Source organism: Pristiophorus japonicus, unplaced genomic scaffold (genome assembly GCF_044704955.1).
Source record: "Pristiophorus japonicus isolate sPriJap1 unplaced genomic scaffold, sPriJap1.hap1 HAP1_SCAFFOLD_195, whole genome shotgun sequence".
In the NCBI taxonomy this organism is placed as follows: Eukaryota; Metazoa; Chordata; class Chondrichthyes; family Pristiophoridae; genus Pristiophorus; species Pristiophorus japonicus.
Window position 1 is genome coordinate 598,015 of NW_027251643.1, and position 20,878 is coordinate 618,892.

Sequence of the window (20,878 nt, forward strand, 5' to 3'; positions counted from 1 at the left end):
ACCCCTGAGCAGAGAAGTCAATTACCAAGGGGCATAGATTTAAAGTAATTGATAAAAGGATTACACGAGAGTCGAGATACATTTTTTCACCCAGAGTGAATTTGGGTCTTGAGCTCATTGACTGAAAAGTTGGTGGAGACACAATCATAAGCAGTAATTGTATAGGGATTGAATTGCCCTAATCTGCAACGCTACAGATCAAGAGCTGGGACGTGGGAATAGGCTGAATAGCTCTTTCGATTGGCGGAGAGAGGATCGGCCGAATGCCCTCCTTCTCTGCGGGAAACTTCTACAATTCTATGAGTCTAAGAGGTGTGGAATGCTCTTTTGTGTCCTGCTCGTATCTGTATCCAACCTTCGATGGGATCTTGCTGTGTGGTAATTGGCTGCCGTATTGCGCTACAGTACATCCAGTGACTACACTTCAAGAACGACTTAATCTTCTGTAAAGCAAGTTTTAGTAAAATATTAATTCAGTGGATGTGTGCGTAGCTAGCAAGGCTTATATACATTGCCCAACCCTAATTGGGTTTGAGAAGGTAGTGATGAACAAACTTCGTGAACCACTGCAGTACTTGGATATGGACTTGATGGCTATGGTCCAAGAGCTAGAAATTGGATTTGGCAGGAGAGTACTTTGTTCACCAGCAAGAACGCGATAGGCTAATTGGTTTCCTTCTTTGCTGGAAATATCTACAGTTCTATGATTCAGTGAGGTAATGGTAGTACCAATGTGCTGGTGTAGAAGGAGTTCCAAGATTTTCACCCAGTACAATAATGGAAATGCGATATATTTCCTGTTTCATTATTTGCGGAGTTGATACTCTAGTTGGAAAAATCAATCTTCAGCGATCATGCCCACTTCTGACCTTATGATGGTGGGCAGGTCATTAATGAAACAGGTGATGAGGAACTCCTGCAGCGATATCCTGGGCTGAGATGATTGGCGTCGAAAAACCACAATCATCTTCTTTTAGGCTAAGTATGTCTCCAGCAGTGGAGATTAACCCAGCAATGACTTCAACTTTAGAAACCTCCTTGATGAAACATTCGGTCAACTACTGATTTGATGTCAAGGACAATCACTCTCGCCTCATTTTAGAATTAGTCACTTTTGGCCATATTTGGACCAAGGCTGTAATGATGTCTGGAGGCTGGGGGTCCTGTCGGAACTCAAACTGAGCAACGGCGGGCAATTGTGTCATTCTATGTTCGTGAAAGATGCTACAGGAAAGCAAGCACGTGCTGTTACTGTTTGAAAACAGCGCACAGTTGCATGATGTATATTTGTAGGATCACATGTGTCATCGACCTCAAATCTTACTCCTACCTTCCTCTTCCGACAGACCCTACCAGGGCTTCAAAGCATGGCATGTTTTAAAGTGTCAGTGTTAAAAACATTGTTTCATTCTATAATTCTTAAAGATTAAGAAGGCACAACAGGCAGCCATATATCCTAGTTTGCCGATGATGCAAATATTGGTGATATAGTAATTAGTGCAGAAGTTAGCGTATACTTATAAAGATATATTGATAGATTAAATGTACGGACAATTCAGTGGCAGATAGATTCTAAACAGGTAATTGTGTGGCCATTCATTATAGATCACAAAGTTTAGATCCGAGTACTAATTAAATGGAGCACAGCTCGGAGGGATGGAGTTCCAAAGTGGTTACCGTCCAAGTGCACATACCGCTAAAATGTAGTAGCAAGTTACAAATATATTCGAAACAACTAATGGCATGTTAGGCTTTATAACTAGTGGTTGGACTATAAAGCAATGGAAGTTTTTCTTCAACTGTACAGAGATGTAGTTAGACTATATCTGGGGTACTCTAAGTTATTGAATATAATAGATTCATACAAGTTTACAGCATGAAAGGAGGCAATTTCGGCCCATCCTGTCTGTGCCACGGTTATCCAGCATAATCCAACTTTCCAGCTCTCGGTCGATAACCCTGCACGTTACGGCCCTTCAGGTGCACATCCAAATACGTTTTAAAGGTGCTACAGATTTCTGCCTCCACCACTCTTTCAGGCAGTGCGTTTTAGAGTACCACAACTATCTGCTTTTGGAAATTTACCATCACATCTCCTGTAAACCTTCTCCAATTACTGTAAATGTATGCCCGCTTGTTGTTGAGCACTCTGCTAAGGGAAATAAGCCGTTTCTATCCATTATATCTAGTCCCCTTATGGGCACGGCCCCTTAGAAATGATAGGCTACTTGGAATGTGTACTATTCATACTCACCAGAATGTTACCAGGATGCCACGGGTTAAATTATGAGGAGAGATTACATAAACTAGGCCTGTACTCGCTGGAATATAGAAGGTTACGTGTCGATTTGATTGAGGTTTTTAAGATTTTGAAACGAATTGATAAGATAGATAGAGATAAATATTTTTTCACCATTCGTGGGGGAGTTTTGACAAGGAGACATAATGTTAAAATCAGAGGCAAGACATTCGACAGAGTAGTTAGGAAAATCTTGTTCACGCAAAGGGTGATGGATATATCTGCTACAAAAGGCAGGGTATACTAGCTTAATTAAAAATGTTAATTTTAGGTTGATAGTTTTTGCGAGACACAGGTTGAAATGATGTGGAGCAAATGTAGGAGGATGGAGTTACGATGGAGCTCAGCCCAGAATTAACAGAATGGCGAATAGGCGGAATGGCCTAATACTGTTTCTATGTTCAGTCAATTGGCAGAACACCTATTATAAATAAAGAAACGTTGTCTTGAAGGGTGAATTAAAATATATTATTTGCAGAGATTATGGACCGCTTCCACGCTTTAATAACAAACAAGCATTAAGTTTAATTGTCAACCCTGTTGTTTGAATATTTACCAGGAGCAGAGACACATCAGTTGGATTTTAATTCTAACGCATTAACATCTCGGCCATCCTGGTCATGGGCACGCTGCAGTGCAGTGCTTGGAAATTCGGCAAATCGCTTGCAGACTCAAAAAGTAGTTTTCAGCACAGAGCAAACTACACGTCTGCATACTCTGCAAACGTGGGAGGATATATACCTTGTGTTTAACTGTGGATGGTGAAAAACTGAAACGCAAAAGCAAAGCACTTAGGCAATAATGCATTGACAGATCAGTTGTGATCTTATTGAATGGCGGAGCATGTTCGTGAAGCCAAATGGCCTAATCCTGCTCCTATTTTTTAAAGGTTGATGGGTTTGTGCAGCTCTTTCAGACAGCTTGTGAGTGACTGTTAAAAGAGCCGTTGTGTTTGGGTTTGACCTCTCAGGACAGGGCGCAGATTTACTTGGAGCTGGTGTACTTGTCACCACCTTTGTCCCTTCCGACACGGCGTGCTTGGCCAGCTCCCCGGGCAGCAGCAGGCGCACGGTGGTCTGGATCTCCGGGAGCTGATGGTGCGGCGCTTGTTCTAATGGGCCAGGCGGGAAGCCTCACCCGCGATGCGCTCCAAAATGTCCTTCACAACCGAGTTCATGATGCCCATGGCCCTGGAGGAGATGCCGGTGTCGGGGTGAACCTGCTTCATCACTTTGTAGATGGAGATCGAGTAACTCTCCTTCCTCGATTTTCTGCGCTTCTTGCGGCACTTCGCTGGCACTTTGGTGACGGCTTGCTTCGTGCCTTCCTTGGTGGAAACTGTTTACCCCGCCGGTGGAAGCAGGCTCAGTGGCCGCAATCTTGGTCAGGGCGGGTCTCACTGCGCATGAGCAGACCTTTGTTCAGGGACAAAGTGTGGGCGGGGCTTCAGGGTATATGTCAGTTTGATTGGACAGATGTTTATGCCCGGGTCAGTGACCCCTGAAAAGGAGCCGAGTTGTTCTGATTATTGTCTGGTGACCCGAGGCCCGGGCTCCTCCTATTGGGCCAGCCCAGGCTTACCCTATCGGACCAGCACAGGCTCACACTATTGGGCCAGCCCAGGTTCACCTTATCTGGCCAGTACAGATTCACCCTATTGGGCCAGCCCAGGATGACCCGATTGAACCAGCCTAGGTTCACCCTATTGGGTCAGCCCACGTGCACCCGATTGGGCCAACCGGTCTCACCCTATTGGGCCGGCCCAGGCTCAACCTATTGGGCCAGCCGGTCTCACCCTATTGGGCCAGCCCGGGCTCACCCTATTGGGCCAGCCCGGGCTCACCATTTTGGGCCAGCATAAAAGAGCCAGTAAGCAGCAGAGAAAATCAGCAGCTCATTGATTTTATTCTCACTCTGCGCACAGCGGGTGCAGAACTGAACCCAACCATGTAAGCTGGGATTAATGCATATCATCAGCCTTTGAATGTGGAAGGAGAAATGTTTGTCTCTTCTGTCTGTGGGAACAAATTTCAAACATCAGTGTGACTAGAGAAGCACCGAGATACACACACATCCGAATGAGAGTGTCCCAGTGCACTGCCTGTGGAAAAAGTTTCAACCAGTTACACAGCATGAAAAACGTCGCACCTTTCACATCGGGGAGAAATACACGTGTTCTGTGTGTGGACAAAACGTCAACTAATCATCCAACCTGGAGAGATACAAGGACACCCACACCATGGAGAAACCATCGAAATGTGGAGACTGTGGGAAGGGAAACAGTTCCCCTTCTGATCTAGACATTTATTGTCGCAGTCACACCGGGGAGAGGCTGTTCACCTGCTCTGTGCGCAGGCAGGGTTTCACTCAGTCATCGGATCTGCTGAAACTCCAGCGAGTTCATACTCGGGAAGTGTGGAAAGGAATTCACTCAGTTATCTGAATTGCGAGATCACAAGTGACAGCAGCGGTTGGGTTCGACTGTTATTACTGCTGTTAATCACATCCTGACTGAATCGTATTCATTCTGTCAATTGGGATTTGTTTCTGATGTTAATAACCCCGAAAAATGTGATGGAGTTTAATATTTTGATATTTCAAATAATACAATGTGTCGATATTTGATCTCTCCATGATAAGAGGAGACTAATTGATGTCCTGTTACATTTTGCACCTTTTCTCCTTTCCAACTCTAGATTGTTTCAGTTCTCATGCCTTCGGTTACTCTCAGGGACAAGTCCCAGTTCCTCATACCTTCCAGAATGCCTCTCTTTGCCTTGATGTCCAGGGTAGGAATAGCCAACACGCCTGGGATCACTAAACACAAACCCCAATCTGTTAATCTCTTTCAGCTACAGGACTTTGCGTGTTCCTGGCAGCATTTCTCTCACCTTCGATGTGTGAATAGAGCATCCTGCAAATATGGTTTCAATTTAAATTTGAATCCACTCAGTAAATGTATTTTTTAAAAAGTACAGGTAAACCGATTACATCAAGTAATTGGCAAAGGTTTACAGTCAACAAGATGAATAAGTAAAAACATCATGGCCCAATAACCCCAGCTCTATATTCACAGGAGAAAGTCTGTTATCTAAATCCTCGAATGTCAGTTGGTGAGATGAGAGACTGAATCTCTTTCCACACTCAGCTGGTAAACGGCCTCTCCCTGATGTGTTTCCACCCGACGCACATCCGCATCATTTCCCACTGTCCCCACATTTACAGTGTTTAGCCAGCTGGGCACACGAGTCTCAGGCTAGACGATTGGTTGGAGGTGCATCCATACACACAACATATGTCTTGTTTCTCCCCGCTGTGATTGGTGTTTTTCCAAAGGGTGATGATAAGCTGATGCCGATGAATCCGGTAAATCTCTCAAATCCTGACGTGATGCTTGGTTTCAGTTTCTCAGCTGCAGATCCTCCCCTTCTAATACACTGCAAAGGGAGCTTACAAAAGTTGTTACTTTTAAGTGCAGGTTAGAAATTTCCACTGTGGTAGGCATCAGAGTTGGGTCAAATCCTGCCCTCAAATGACATCCACACACCTCCCAGTTGAGGTCTTTTCCAAGTTGAGGTCATTGCTTCGGTATCAAGAGCAGGGCCCCTGTCTAATTTTTGCTCATATTTAGTCCAATGGTACTGAGGACAATTATAACCCTTGAACTACTGCCTTGGCTGAGATCAACTAACAGCCCCAATCAAGGATCGAACATGGGACCTTCTCAGTCAGGATTGCAGTGTTCTAAAAATTTTGGGTGGAGGGGCATGTTGGGGGAGGGTTAGAAACACATTTTACTCCAGCTTTAAACAAAACCTTCATCACACTGCACAATTGTCAAGTCTTTCCAAATTCGTCAAACGGATCATCAAAAAGAGTGAGACATTTTAGAAAGGCGCAAGTGACTGAAATAGACAGCTTTACAATCACTGCACAGTCAATGGGAGCTTGGTTCGTGAAGTCCTCCTACACTCCGAGATAAACTGGACTGTTTCTTTAAGTATAAATAGGCAGAGAAAAGGGAGTCCCTGTCCCTTTAAATATCTGCCCCATTCCCCCAGGCAGTGGGAGGAGGAACAGCGCGCGGTCTCTTTATATCCTCACCCAGCAAGCACCGCCGGATGGGCTCTCACAGGGTCCTAAAATCCAAAGAAACCTTATCGCATCAAGTTAACCACAACAACTGAAAAGTGCACACACAAAGTCTTTGCTCTAGATATGTGTGTGTGTGTGTAAACAAATCACATCATTCCTAATGTTTGCTAATGACTTCCACAGAGATAAGCTGTTATCTTCGACAGTTATTTTCCAGCATTTTATTTCCTATTATTTACAATGTAATTGCAGAGTGTTTAATTCCTTTACCATTAATTGATGACCTGTATGCTCTTGTTTAGAAAGTGACGTCACAATGACCATTCCGTTACCAAGGTGACCGTCTGTACGCAGTATTCAGTAGGAAATGGGATTAAATCTCACCGAGGGTAATGAGCAGCCACCCACCAGTCTCTGCACTTTATTGTCCAGTGATCACCTCAGCATCACACAGAAGATCCTAGATTTACCTCCAGTGTGGATGACTTGTGTAAGTGATGTTAAAAATTAAATTGTAGGGGTAAAAGAGGAGTTGGGGTGAGGGATGTTTGGGGAGTATGGGTGAAAGAGGAGTTGGGTGAGGGTTTTGGAGAGTAGGGGTGATAGAGGAGTTGGGTGAGGGGTTTGGAGAGTAGGGGTGATACAGGGTTTGGAGAGTAGGGCTAAAAGAGGAGTTGGGGTGAGGGATGTTTGGGGAGTAGGGGTGAAAGAGGAGTTGGGTGAGGAGTTTATAAAATAGGGGTGATAGAGGAGTTGGGGTGAGGGATGTTTGGGGAGTATGGGTGAAAGAGGAGTTGGGTGATGGGTTTGGGGAGTAGGGGTGATAGAGGAGCTGGGGTGAGGGATGTTTGGAGAGTAGGGGTGATAGAGGAGTTGGGTGAGGGGTTTGGGGAGTACGGGTGATAGAGGAGTTGGGTGAGGGATGTTTGGAGAGTAGGGGTGATAGAGGAGCTGGGGTGAGGGATGTTTGGAGAGTAGGGGTGATAGAGGAGTTGGGTGAGGGGTTTGGGGAGTACGGGTGATAGAGGAGTTGGGTGAGGGGTTTGGAGAGTAGGGGTGATAGAGGAGTTGGGTGAGGGGTTTGGGGAGTAGGGGTGATAGAGGAGTTGGGTGAGGGGTTTGTAGAGTAGGGGTGAGAGAGGAGTTGGATGAGGGATGTTTGGAGAGTAGGGGTTAAAGACGAGTTGGGGTGAGGGATGTTTGGGGAGTAGGGGTGGTAGAGTAGTTGGGGAGGGGGAGTTGGAGAGTAGAGGTGAAGAAGGTGTATGAGTGATTGGGATTTACTGCCCATTACTTGCCTCTGTTGCACTATGATGGGGTTAATCTTTCCTTTAAAATGTCTTGTATGGTGTGTTTCACTGAAGTTAGACGTGGGGCTGCAGTTCCTTGCAGGCACTGAACTGTTTCTGGTGAATTAATGTGGGTAGTGTTAATTGGGAATAGATTTGAGTGGGATCATTCTGTGCTGAATGAGATGCTGGGCTGCGGGTTTACCATCAGTCCCAGTGACGAGATGCTGTTGACAACAAATCCAGGGACCACATACATTGTGACTCCAAATCCAGGGACCACATACACTGTGACACCAAATCCACGGACGACTTACACTGCGACTCCAAATCCAGAGACCACATACATTGTGACTCCAAATCCAGGGGCCACATACATTGTGACACCAAATCCAGGGACGACATACACTGTGACTCCAAATCCAGGGACCACATACATTGTGACACCAAATCCAGGGACGACATACACTGTGACTCCAAATCCAGGGAGCACATACATTGTGACTCCAAATCCAGGGACCACATACATTGTGACTCCAAATCCAGGGACCACATACATTGTGACACCAAATCCAGGGACGACTTACACTGCGACTCCAAATCCAGAGACCACATACATTGTGACTCCAAATCCAGGGACCACATACATTGTGACTCCACATCCAGGGACCACATACATTGTGACTCCAAATCCAGGGACCACATACATTTTGACACCAAATCCAGGGACCACATACATTGTGACTCCAAATCCCGGGACCACATACATTGTGACTCCAAATCCAGGGACCACATACATTGTGACACCAAATCCAGGGACCACATGCACTGTGACTCCAAATCCAGGAACGACATACACTGTGACTCCAAATCCAGGGACTACACACATTGTAACTCCAAATCCAGGGACGACTTACACTGATGCATCAAATCCAGGGACTTCTTACACTGAGGGACCAGTTACAATGAGACATCAAATCCAGGATGAATTACATCGCGATACCAAATTGAGGGATTACTAATACTGTGACAACAAATCCAGGGACCAATAACACTGAGACATCAAATCCAGGGAGCAATTACACTGAGACTACAACATTACATAGGATATACGGCACAGAAACGGACCATTCGCATTATCCAGTGCAGGCCGGTGTTTATGCTCTGCTCGGTAATTAGAGAGCATCAGTATGGGGAATGGCCATGCAGGTGAAACCAGCTCTAGTTATGGTGAAAGGTGGGTAATGAATGAAGATATGATGGTGGAATCCGACGGTGACCTGTGGGGCCTGGTGACAGATTGTCAGAAGCCCTTTTCAGGCAGATGGATGATAAGATGTAACCAGCACAACAACTATATCCATCTGTTCTTGTCCAACATCCCCAAATCTAATGTCACTAATTTATTTTCTGTGAGAAATGTAGAGATGTGAAAGAACAGAGGAAATGAGGCTTGCACAGGAAAGAAGATTCCTTGAGTGAACACGTTGTGAGGCTGTTTAGTGACTTGTCTGTGTGAGGTTAAAAACATGAAATGGAAAAAGGCACGTCCAGTGATACTTATATTGCCAAAAGTGCTTTCTAAGTTAATCACTATATCCTAAGCCGAATATCCTACTGACTATCCCAATCACTAATCCCAGTCCTAAAAAATAACCATAAACCACACCCACTAACCGCTAAACCCACATCGAAACCCATTCCCCAACCAAGGCTAAGAACATAAGAAAATTCAATAAGTTCATGGCTTATATGATCTTGGCTTCAATTCCACTTCCCTGCTCTCTCCCCATAACCCTTGACTCCCCTATCTTACAAAAATTAGTACATCTGCAACTTAAATATCCCTCATATGCGGTCCCTCAAAATGAGATATATTCAATATCCAGCCTCCGTTGCACTCTGAGGCAGAGAATTTCAAAGATTCACGACTCTCTGAGAGAAGAAATTCCTCCTCATTTCGGTTTTAAATGGGCGACCTCTTATTCTCAGACTCTGCCACCTAGTTCTGGATTCCCCCACAAGAGGTAACAAAGGTCAGTGGGGAAGATAAAGAGCTTATAAAGGAAGTATTTAAACAATTATGTTGATGCAAACATTACTGCAAGGTATGTTAGTAACAAGTAATTATAATCAACGAACCCATCAAAATTAGCAAAGACAATTACAAAGATCAGAACATTTCAATGTTGATCACATGCAGTATTTGTGGAGATCTATTAACCGCATCCAACAATCGTTAAACAATACAGAAAATAACAGATTTCCAGTCTTAAGCCTTTAGTTCTTTCAAGGGCTAGTTGAAAGGAACGTCAAATGAGTGTAAAGTGAGACACGCCGATTCAGTCCATGACACCCACAAGTCATATACTCAAATTAAAGAAGCTTGGGATTGATGTGGCAAAAGATGAACTGCGGGAGAAGTGAAATAATCTCGAGTAAGAAAAGGCCCAAAAGAGAAGGTAAGGGAAGATGAATTAGTCCCTTATTCTGGAGAGATCAGATATTGGACACTCGGTGTGTGAAACAAGCTGATTTATACAATATTTACACAGCTCAGGTACAGGGTCACTGAGAGCAGCAGTCTCAGTGCCAGGATGAACATGGTTCAGTGCCCAATGGGAGCCCAGGAAATCCTGCTCCAGTCACTGAAGTTATCCGTCATAGTTACCCAGCATTCCCCGCAACAGGGAATGTGCCGGACTCAGACTACAGGGGCCCAGTGCGCAGGCGTAGGACCAGGCTGTGTGTGGAGCATGCGCGGTGCGTGTAATGGCGGAGTGGGTATCGTGAGCGTGTGCTCCGTCAAAGTGACTATTGCCAGCGGGACGGAGGGCAGTAATGGACCAGCGGGTAGCTTCGGAGGGATCATAAGTTACTGGTGCCCGCCGGAAGCCCGCAATAATAACCGGAATATCGGCGGCTGCAAACCCGAGGCTTTCTCCCGGTCACAGGCCCAGGGTAACGGCGGCCATCTTTGTACAGGAAGGCAGGTTCAGTCCTCCGCCATCTTCATCGGGTGAGCAGCGAAGCGCATGCGTGGCCATCTTGGTAAAGTAACAACTTAGTTATTGTATTCTGGCATTTCTCACCCTCTCTCCCACAGGCGCTGCTCAGTGCTCAGCTCACAGTCTGTGTCCTGGACAATTGTAAGAGGAAAACCCCAGAGCTGGTCACTCCCAGTGGGAGAATCCCCATGTACAGTCAAAGGGGTGGGATCCCCATCAACAATCCCAGGGTTATTATCTCATAACAACACAATAACATCACAAAAATAGAAGTAGGAGTGGGTCAGTGGGCCCTTGGATCCTGCTCTGCCATTCAATAAGATCAAGGCTGATCTGATCATGGACTGGGCTCCACTTCTCTGCCCGCTCCCCATAACCCTTTATTCCCTTATCGCTCAAAAATCTCTCTACTTCTGCCTTAAATGTATTCAATGACCCAGCCTCCACAGCTCTCCGGGGCAGAGAATTCCATAGATTTACAACCCTCTGAGTGATGACATTTCTCCTCATCTCAGTTTTAAATGGGCAACCCCTTATTCTGAGACTATGCTCCCTAGTTTCAGTTTCCACTATGAGTGGCAATATCCTCTCCGCATTCAATTTGTCAAGCCGCCTCGTGATCTCACATGTTTCAATAAAATCACCTCTCATTCTTCTAAATTCCTATGTGTGTCGGCCCAATCTTCTCAACTTATCCTCATAAGACAACCCCCTCATTTTCGGGATCAACCTCTGAACAGCCTCCAATGCAAGTATATCCTTCCTTAAATGCAGAGACAAAAACTGCATGCAGTATTCCAGATGTGGTCTCACCAATACCCTGTACAGTTGTAGCAGGACTTCTCTGCTTTTATACTCTATCCCCCTGACAATAAAAGCCAACCTTCCATTTGCCTTCCTGATTACTTGCTGTACCGGCATAGTAACTTTTTGTGTTTTATGCACAAACACCCTCAGGTCTCTCTGTCCTGCAGCAATTTACAATTTTTCTCCATTAAAATTATAATTTGTTTTTCTATTATTTCTGCCAAAGTGGATAACCTCAATACGACATCTGATAAATTTTTGTGCACTCATATAGCTTGTGTATATCCCTTTGCAGATGTTTTTGTGTCCTCTTCGTAAATTGCTTTCCACCCATTTTTCTATCATCAGCAAACTTGGCTCCATTAAACTTGGTCCTTTCATCCAAGTCATTAATATAGATTGTAAATATTTGAGGCCGATCCCTGCGGCACCCCACTAGTCACTGTTTGACAATCGGAAAATGACTAATTTATCCCAACTTTCTGTTTTCTGTTAGTTAGCCCATCCTCTATCCATACTAATATATTACCCCAACCCCGTGAACTGTTATCTTGTGCAGTAGCCTTTTATATGGCACCTTATCGAAAGCCTTCTGGAAATCCAAATACACCACCTCCACTGGTTCCCCCTTATCCACCCTACTCATTACATCCTCAAAGAACTCCAGCAAATGTGTCAAATGTGATTTCCCTTTCATAAAGCCATGCTGACTCTGCTTGATTGAATAATGCTTTGCTAAATGTAGCACTACTGCTTCCTTCATATTGGACTCCAGCATTTTCCCAATGATAGATGTTAGGCTAACTGGTCTATAGTTTCCTGCTTTTTGTCTGCCTCCTTTTTTAAATAGAGGCGTTACATTTGTGGTTTTCCAATCTGCTGGGACCCAGATCCCAGTGATTTTGGTAGATTACAACCAAAGCATCTTCTATCTCTACAGCTACTTCTCTTAAAACCCTCAGGTCGAGGGGACTTGCCTGTCTTTAGTCCCATTATTTTACTGAGTACTACTTCATTAGTGATCGTGATTGTATTAAGTTCCTCCCTCCATATCTCCACTTGATTGTCCACTTCGGTATTACTCTCACTGACCGAGTGTTTTACTGTAATTAAATTAATCTCGGACTTTTTATGTCAAATTCTAACTCCTGCACGGTCCCAGCAAACACTACCACTCCCTCGTCCTGCCGATATTTCTGCAGGATTGCTTTGTGAAGACGGGCTCATGGAGAGAAACACCCTGCACGGAATGATTCCAAATTGAGCATCTCCAAGGGACGAGGCTCCCAGCTTTAATCATTCTCTGTCCTTTCCGCCCAGGCCCCGTTCCTGTGCTCAGATTCGGATAAGAGTAAATTGGGAAAAGTGCTCTTTGATTTTTACAAGCTGAATTATTGCAGAGAGCTGCGCATGTGCGGATAAGCCCTGCTCCGTGTTGATTTCCAGTGAGTAGAAGAGCGCATGTGCCCTCCCCTCCCCAAGCCCTGCCTGTGATCACCATTCACTCAGTGAGCAGAAGAAGATGGTTTAAAACAGCCGGGAATGGAGACACCGCGGCCCCGGGGTAAGGCAGCGAGCAGCAGCCTCCTTACAGCAGCACAGCGCTTTGGGATTGTGTCCGCAGATGGGCTCAGAGATCGGCACTGAATCCGGGGGGAGCTCAGGGGGAGTCGGGGGCTGTGTGTAAGAGGCTGAGTGGACCAAGAACCAGTCTCAGTGCGTGGTGTGAGTGGGGGAAGGGAGAGGCCATTCTCAGGCTGTGTGTGGACAGTGTGTGTCCAGGGTAAGGGAGACAGAATGGTCAGAATCTGCTATTTACAATCTGCTGCTTTCTCTCTCCACACCAGCAGTGAACGTTCCTGGTTTAGTTCCGCCAGGGTCTGTGTGTAAGAGGCAGAGTGGAGCAGGAACTAGTTCCGGAACATGGTGTGAGTGGGGGAAGGGAGAGGCCATTCTCGGGCTGTGTGTGGACAGTGTAAGGTAACAGAGAAGTAAATCACCTCGCTCTTTCAAATCATTGCTGCTTTCTTTCCCCAAATCAGTAGTGAGTGTTCCTGATTCAGTTCCAATCTCATCGTGTCTGTTGTTCTTGGGCAGTGAGCAGTGGAAACACAGCTTGAGAGTGAGGATGTGGGGAGTTTCACAAAGTGCATCTATTGCAGGCATCAAGAGAGGAGTGTGAGGGACGATATTTTTAAAAAACAGTTATATTGTTTCGGTAAGTTGAGTTCTCCAGAACCGTGTTGCTGATGATCGAGAGATACATTGTCGCTCCCTCAGATACATCGTATTGTCTCCTGAATCCATATCTTAGAACTTCTAATATTCTTGTATTATTATTCTCAGAGCAAAATTCTTCAACCAGCCAGAACAAATGTGATCTATCCTCAACCCGGAACAAAAGGTACAGTGCAGGCAGCTCCTTCTCACAAACAGTGAGTAGATTATCACTCACAGAGCGCAGACACACAGAACTGGCCTCAATCCTATTGTCACAGACAGCAGAAGCTGTCAGTCCCACAGTGATCCGAAGTGGCAGAGTTACATTGTGAATCTTACAGCCACATGGAGCAGTAGAAGCAGATGCTGTTTCACCATTGAAAGTGATCACACTGACAGGTACATTAAAAACCCACACTCACTTGGTAGGTAGAGCATAAAACAGACAATCGCCTGTCGGAAAAAATGTCCCACAGATAGTATGAATCACACTCGCGTATCAGAAGCTGATGGGTACAGAGCAAAAGCCATATTCATGTTTCAGAATCTGATGGATTCAGTATTAACCACCCGAACACACCAGAAGATGACAGGTGCAGAATAAAACCCACATTCCCGTACCACAGACTGAGAGATACAGAATACAACACACACCCACATATACGAAAGTGACAGTAACAGAATAAAATCCCCACTTGCATACCAGAGAGTGACAGGTAAAGTGTAAATCCCATGTGCACATATCGGAAAACTGAAAGGCAGTAAGTAAAATTGTTACTTGCATCGCAGAAACTGATAGGTGCAGAGTAAAACCCTCACACACACATCAGACAAATGACACGTGGAAGGGAAAATCTTCACTCACATTTCAGAGAAATACAGGTAAAAATAACATTGATTCTCACGTTCACATACCAGATTCTGACAGATACAGAGTAAATTCCACACTTACATAGCAGGGACTGACAGGTAAAGTCTAAATCACACAATCAACGAGCAGGAACAAATAGGTACAGTTTTAACCCAGACTAACATAACAGCAACTGAGAGGTACAGATTATACCCACACTCGCATACCAGAAACTGACAGGTACAGGTTATACCCCACGCTCACATACAAGGAACTGACAGGTACAGATTATACCCACACTCACATACCAGACACTGACAGATACAGATTATACCCACACTCACATACAAGGAACTGACAGGTACAGATTATATCCACACTCACATACCAGAAACTGACAGATACAGATTATACCCACACTCTCATACAAGGAACTGACAGGTACAGATTATATCCACACTCACATACCAGAAACTGACAGATACAGATCATACCCACACTCACATACCAGAAACTGACAGATACAGATTATACCCACACTCACATACCATAAACTGACAGGTACAGATTATACCCCACACTCACATACCAGAGTCTGACAGGTACAGATTATACCCACACTCACATACCAGAAACTGACAGGTACAGATTATACCCCACACTCACATACCAGAGACTGACAGGTACAGATTATACCCACACTCTCATACCAGAGACTGACAGGTACAGATTATACCCCACACTCACATACCAGAGACTGACAGGTACAGATTATACCCCACACTCACATACCAGAGACTGACAGGTACAGATTATACCCACACTCTCATACCAGAGACTGACAGGTACAGATTATACCCACACTCACATACCAGAGACTGACAGGTACAGATTATACCCCGCATTCACATACCAGAGACTGACAGGTGCAGATTATACCCCACACTCACATACCAGAGACTGACAGGTACAGATTATACCCCACACTCACATAACAGAAACTGACATGTACAGATTATATCCACAATCACATACCAGAGACTGACAGGTGCAGATTATACCCCACACTCACATACCAGAGACTGACAGGTACAGATTATACCCACACTCACATACCAGAGACTGACAGGTACAGATTATACCCACACTCACATACCAGAGACTGACAGGTGCAGATTATACCCACACTCACATACCAGAGACTGACAGGTACAGATTATACCCACACTCACATACCAGAGATTGACAGGTGCAGATTATACCCACACTCACATACCAGAGACTGACAGGTACAGATTATACCCACACTCACATAACAGAAACTGACAGGTACAGAGTGTACCCACACTCACATACCAGAGACTGACAGGTACAGATTATATCCACACTCACATACCAGAGACTGACAGGTACAGATTATACCCCACACTCACATACAAGAAACTGACAGGTACAGATTATACCCACACTCACATACCAGAGACTGACAGGTACAGATTATACCCACACTCACATACAAGAAACTGACAGGTACAGATTATACCCACAATCATATACAAGAAACTGACAGGTACAGATTATACCCACAATCACATACCAGAAACTGACAGATACAGATTATACCCACACTCACATACCAGAAACTGACAGGTACAGATTATACCCACACTCACATACCAGAGACTGACAGGTACAGATTATATCCACACTCACATACAAAAAACTGACAGGTACAGTTTATACACACACTCACATACCAGAGACTGACAGGTACAGATTATACCCACACTCACATACCAGAAACTGACAGGTACAGATTATACCCCACACTCACATACCAGAGACTGACAGGTACAGATTATATCCACACTCACATACAAAAAACTGACAGGTACAGTTTATACACACACTCACATACCAGAGACTGACAGGTACAGATTATACCCACAATCACATACCAGAGACTGACAGGTACAGTTTATACACACACTCACATACCAGAGATTGATAGGTACAGATTATACCCACACTCACATACCAGAAACTGACAGGTACAGATTATACCCACAATCACATACCAGAGACTGACAGGTACAGATTATATCCACACTCACATACCAGAAACTGACAGGTACAGATTATACCCACAATCACATACCAGAGACTGACAGGTACAGATTATACCCACACTCACATACCAGAGACTGACAGGTACAGATTATACCCACACTCACATACCAGAAACTGACAGGTACAGATTATACCCAACACTCACATACAAGAAACTGACAGGTACAGATTATACCCACACTCGCATACAAGAAACTGACAGGTACAGATTATACCCACAATCACATACCAGAAACTGACAGGTACAGATTATACCCACACTCACATACAAGAAACTGACAGGTACAGATTATACCCACACTCACATACAAGAAACTGACAGGTACAGATTATACCCACAATAACATACCAGAAACTGACAGGTACAGATTATACCCACACTCACATACCAGAGACTGACAGGTACAGATTATACCCACACTCACATACCAGAAACTGACAGGTACAGATTATATCCACACTCACATACAAGAAACTGACAGGTACAGATTATACCCACACTCACATACAAGAAACTGACAGGTACAGATTATACCCACACTCACATACAAGAAACTGACAGGTACAGATTATACCCACAATCACATACCAAAAACTGACAGGTACAGATTATACCCCACACTCACATACCAGAGACTGACAGGTACAGATTATATCCACACTCACATACAAGAAACTGACAGGTACAGATTATACCCCACACTCACATACCAGAGACTGACAGGTACAGATTATATCCACACTCACATACCAGAGACTGACAGGTACAGATTATATCCACACTCACATACCAGAGACTGACAGGTACAGATTATACCCAAACTCACATACCAGAGACTGACAGGTACAGATTATATCCACACTCACATACCAGAGACTGACAGGTACAGATTATACCCACACTCACATACCAGAGACTGACAGGTACAGTTTATACACACACTCACATACCAGAAACTGACAGGTACAGATTATACCCACACTCACATACCAGAGACTGACAGGTACAGATTATACCCACACTCACATACCAGAGACTGACAGGTACAGATTATACCCACACTCACATACCAGAGACTGACAGGTACAGATTATACCCACAATCACATACCAGAGACTGACAGGTACAGATTATACCCCACACTCACATACCAGAGACTGACAGGTGCAGATTATACCCACACTCACATACCAGAGACTGACAGGTACAGATTATACCCACACTCACAAACCAGAGACTGACAGGTACAGATTATACCCACACTCACATACCAGAAACTGACAGGTACAGATTATACCCACACTCACATACCAGAGACTGACAGGTACAGATTATACCCACACTCACATACCAGAAACTGACAGGTACAGATTAAACCCACACTCACATACCAGAGACTGACAGGTACAGATTATACCCACACTCACATACCAGAGACTGACAGGTACAGATTATACCCACACTCACATACCAGAGACTGACAGGTACAGATTATACCCACACTCACATACCAGAGACTGACAGGTACAGAATATACCCACACTCACATACCAGAGACTGACAGGTACAGATTATACCAACACTCACATACCAGAGACTGACAGGTACAGATTATACCCACACTCACATACCAGAAACTGACAGGTACAGATTATACCCACACTCACATACCAGAAACTGACAGGTACAGTTTATACCCACACTCACATACCAGAGACTGACAGGTACAGATTATACCCACACTCACATACCAGAGACTGACAGGTACAGATTATACCCACACTCACATACCAGAGACTGACAGGTGCAGATTATACCCACACTCACATATCAGAGACCGACAGGTACAGATTATATCAAACTAACATACCAGGAACTGATAGGTACAGATTATGTCTCACACTCACATACCAGAGACTGACAGGTACAGATTATACTCACACTCACATACCAGAAACTGACAGGTACAGATTATACCCACACTCACATCCAGAGACTGACAGGTACAGATTATACCCACACTCATATACCAGAGACTGACAGGTGCAGATTATACCCACACTCACATATCTGAGACTGACAGGTACAGATTATATCAAACTAAAATACCAGGAACTGATAGGTACAGATTATACTCACACTCACATACCAGACACTGACAGGTACAGATTATACTCACACTCACATACCAGGGACTGACAGGTACAGATTATACTCACACTCACATACCAGGGACTGACAGGTACAGATTATACTCACACTCACATACCAGGGACTGACAGGTACAGATTATACCCACACTCACATACCAGAAACTGACAGGTACAGATTATACCCACACTCACATACCAGAGACTGACAGGTACAGATTATACCCACACTCACATACCAGAGACTGACAGGTGCAGATTATACCCACACTCACATACCAGAGACTGACAGGTACAGATTATACCCACACTCACATAACAGAAACTGACAGGTACAGAGTGTACCCACACTCACATACCAGAGACTGACAAGTACAGATTATACCCCACACTCACATACAAGACACTGACAGGTACAGATTATACCCACACTCACATACCAGAGACTGACAGGTACAGATTATACCCACACTCACATACAAGAAACTGACAGGTACAGATTATACCCACAATCACATACAAGAAACTGACAGGTACAGATTATACCCACAATCACATACCAGAAACTGACAGATACAGATTATACCCACACTCACATACCAGAAACTGACAGGTACAGATTATACCCACACTCACATACCAGAGACTGACAGGTACAGATTATATCCACACTCACATACAAGAAACTGACAGGTACAGTTTATACACACACTCACATACCAGAGACTGACAGGTACAGATTATACCCACACTCACATACCAGAAACTGACAGGTACAGATTATACCCCACACTCACATACAAGAAACTGACAGGTACAGATTATACCCACACTCACATACAAGAAACTGACAGGTACAGATTATACCCACACTCACATACCAGAGACTGACAGGTACAGATTATACCCACACTCACATACCAGAGACTGACAGGTACAGATTATACCCACACTCACATACCAGAAACTGACAGGTACAGATTGTACCCACAATCACATACCAGAGACTGACAGGTACAGATTATATCCACACTCACATACCAGAAACTGACAGGTACAGATTATACCCACAATCACATACCAGAGACTGACAGGTACAGATTATACCCACACTCACATGCCAGAGACTGACAGGTACAGATTATACCCACACTCACATACCAGAAACTGACAGGTACAGATTATATCCACACTCACATACAAGAAACTGACAGGTACAGATTATACCCACACTCACATACAAGAAACTGACAGGTACAGATTATACCCACACTCACATACAAGAAACTGACAGGTACAGATTATACCCACAATCACATACCAAAAACTGACAGGTACAGATTATACCCCACACTCACATACCAGAGACTGACAGGTACAGATTATATCCACACTCACATACAAGAAACTGACAGGTACAGATTATACCCCACACTCACATACCAGAGACTGACAGGTACAGATTATATCCACACTCACATACCAGAGACTGACAGGTACAGATTATATCCACACTCACATACCAGAGACTGACAGGTACAGATTATACCCACACTCATATACCAGAGACTGACAGGTACAGATTATATCCACACTCACATACCAGAGACTGACAGGTACAGATTATACCCACACTCACATACCAGAGACTGACAGGTACAGTTTATACACACACTCACATACCAGAAACTGACAGGTACAGATTATACCCACACTCACATACCAGAGACTGACAGGTACAGATTATACCCACGCTCACATACCAGAGACTGACAGGTACAGATTATACCCACACTCACATACCAGAGACTGACAGGTACAGATTATACCCACAATCACATACCAGAGACTGACAGGTACAGATTATACCCCACACTCACATACCAGAGACTGACAGGTGCAGATTATACCCACACTCACATACCAGAGACTGACAGGTACAGATTATACCCACACTCACAAACCAGAGACTGACAGGTACAGATTATACCCACACTCAAATACCAGAGACTGACAGGTACAGATTATA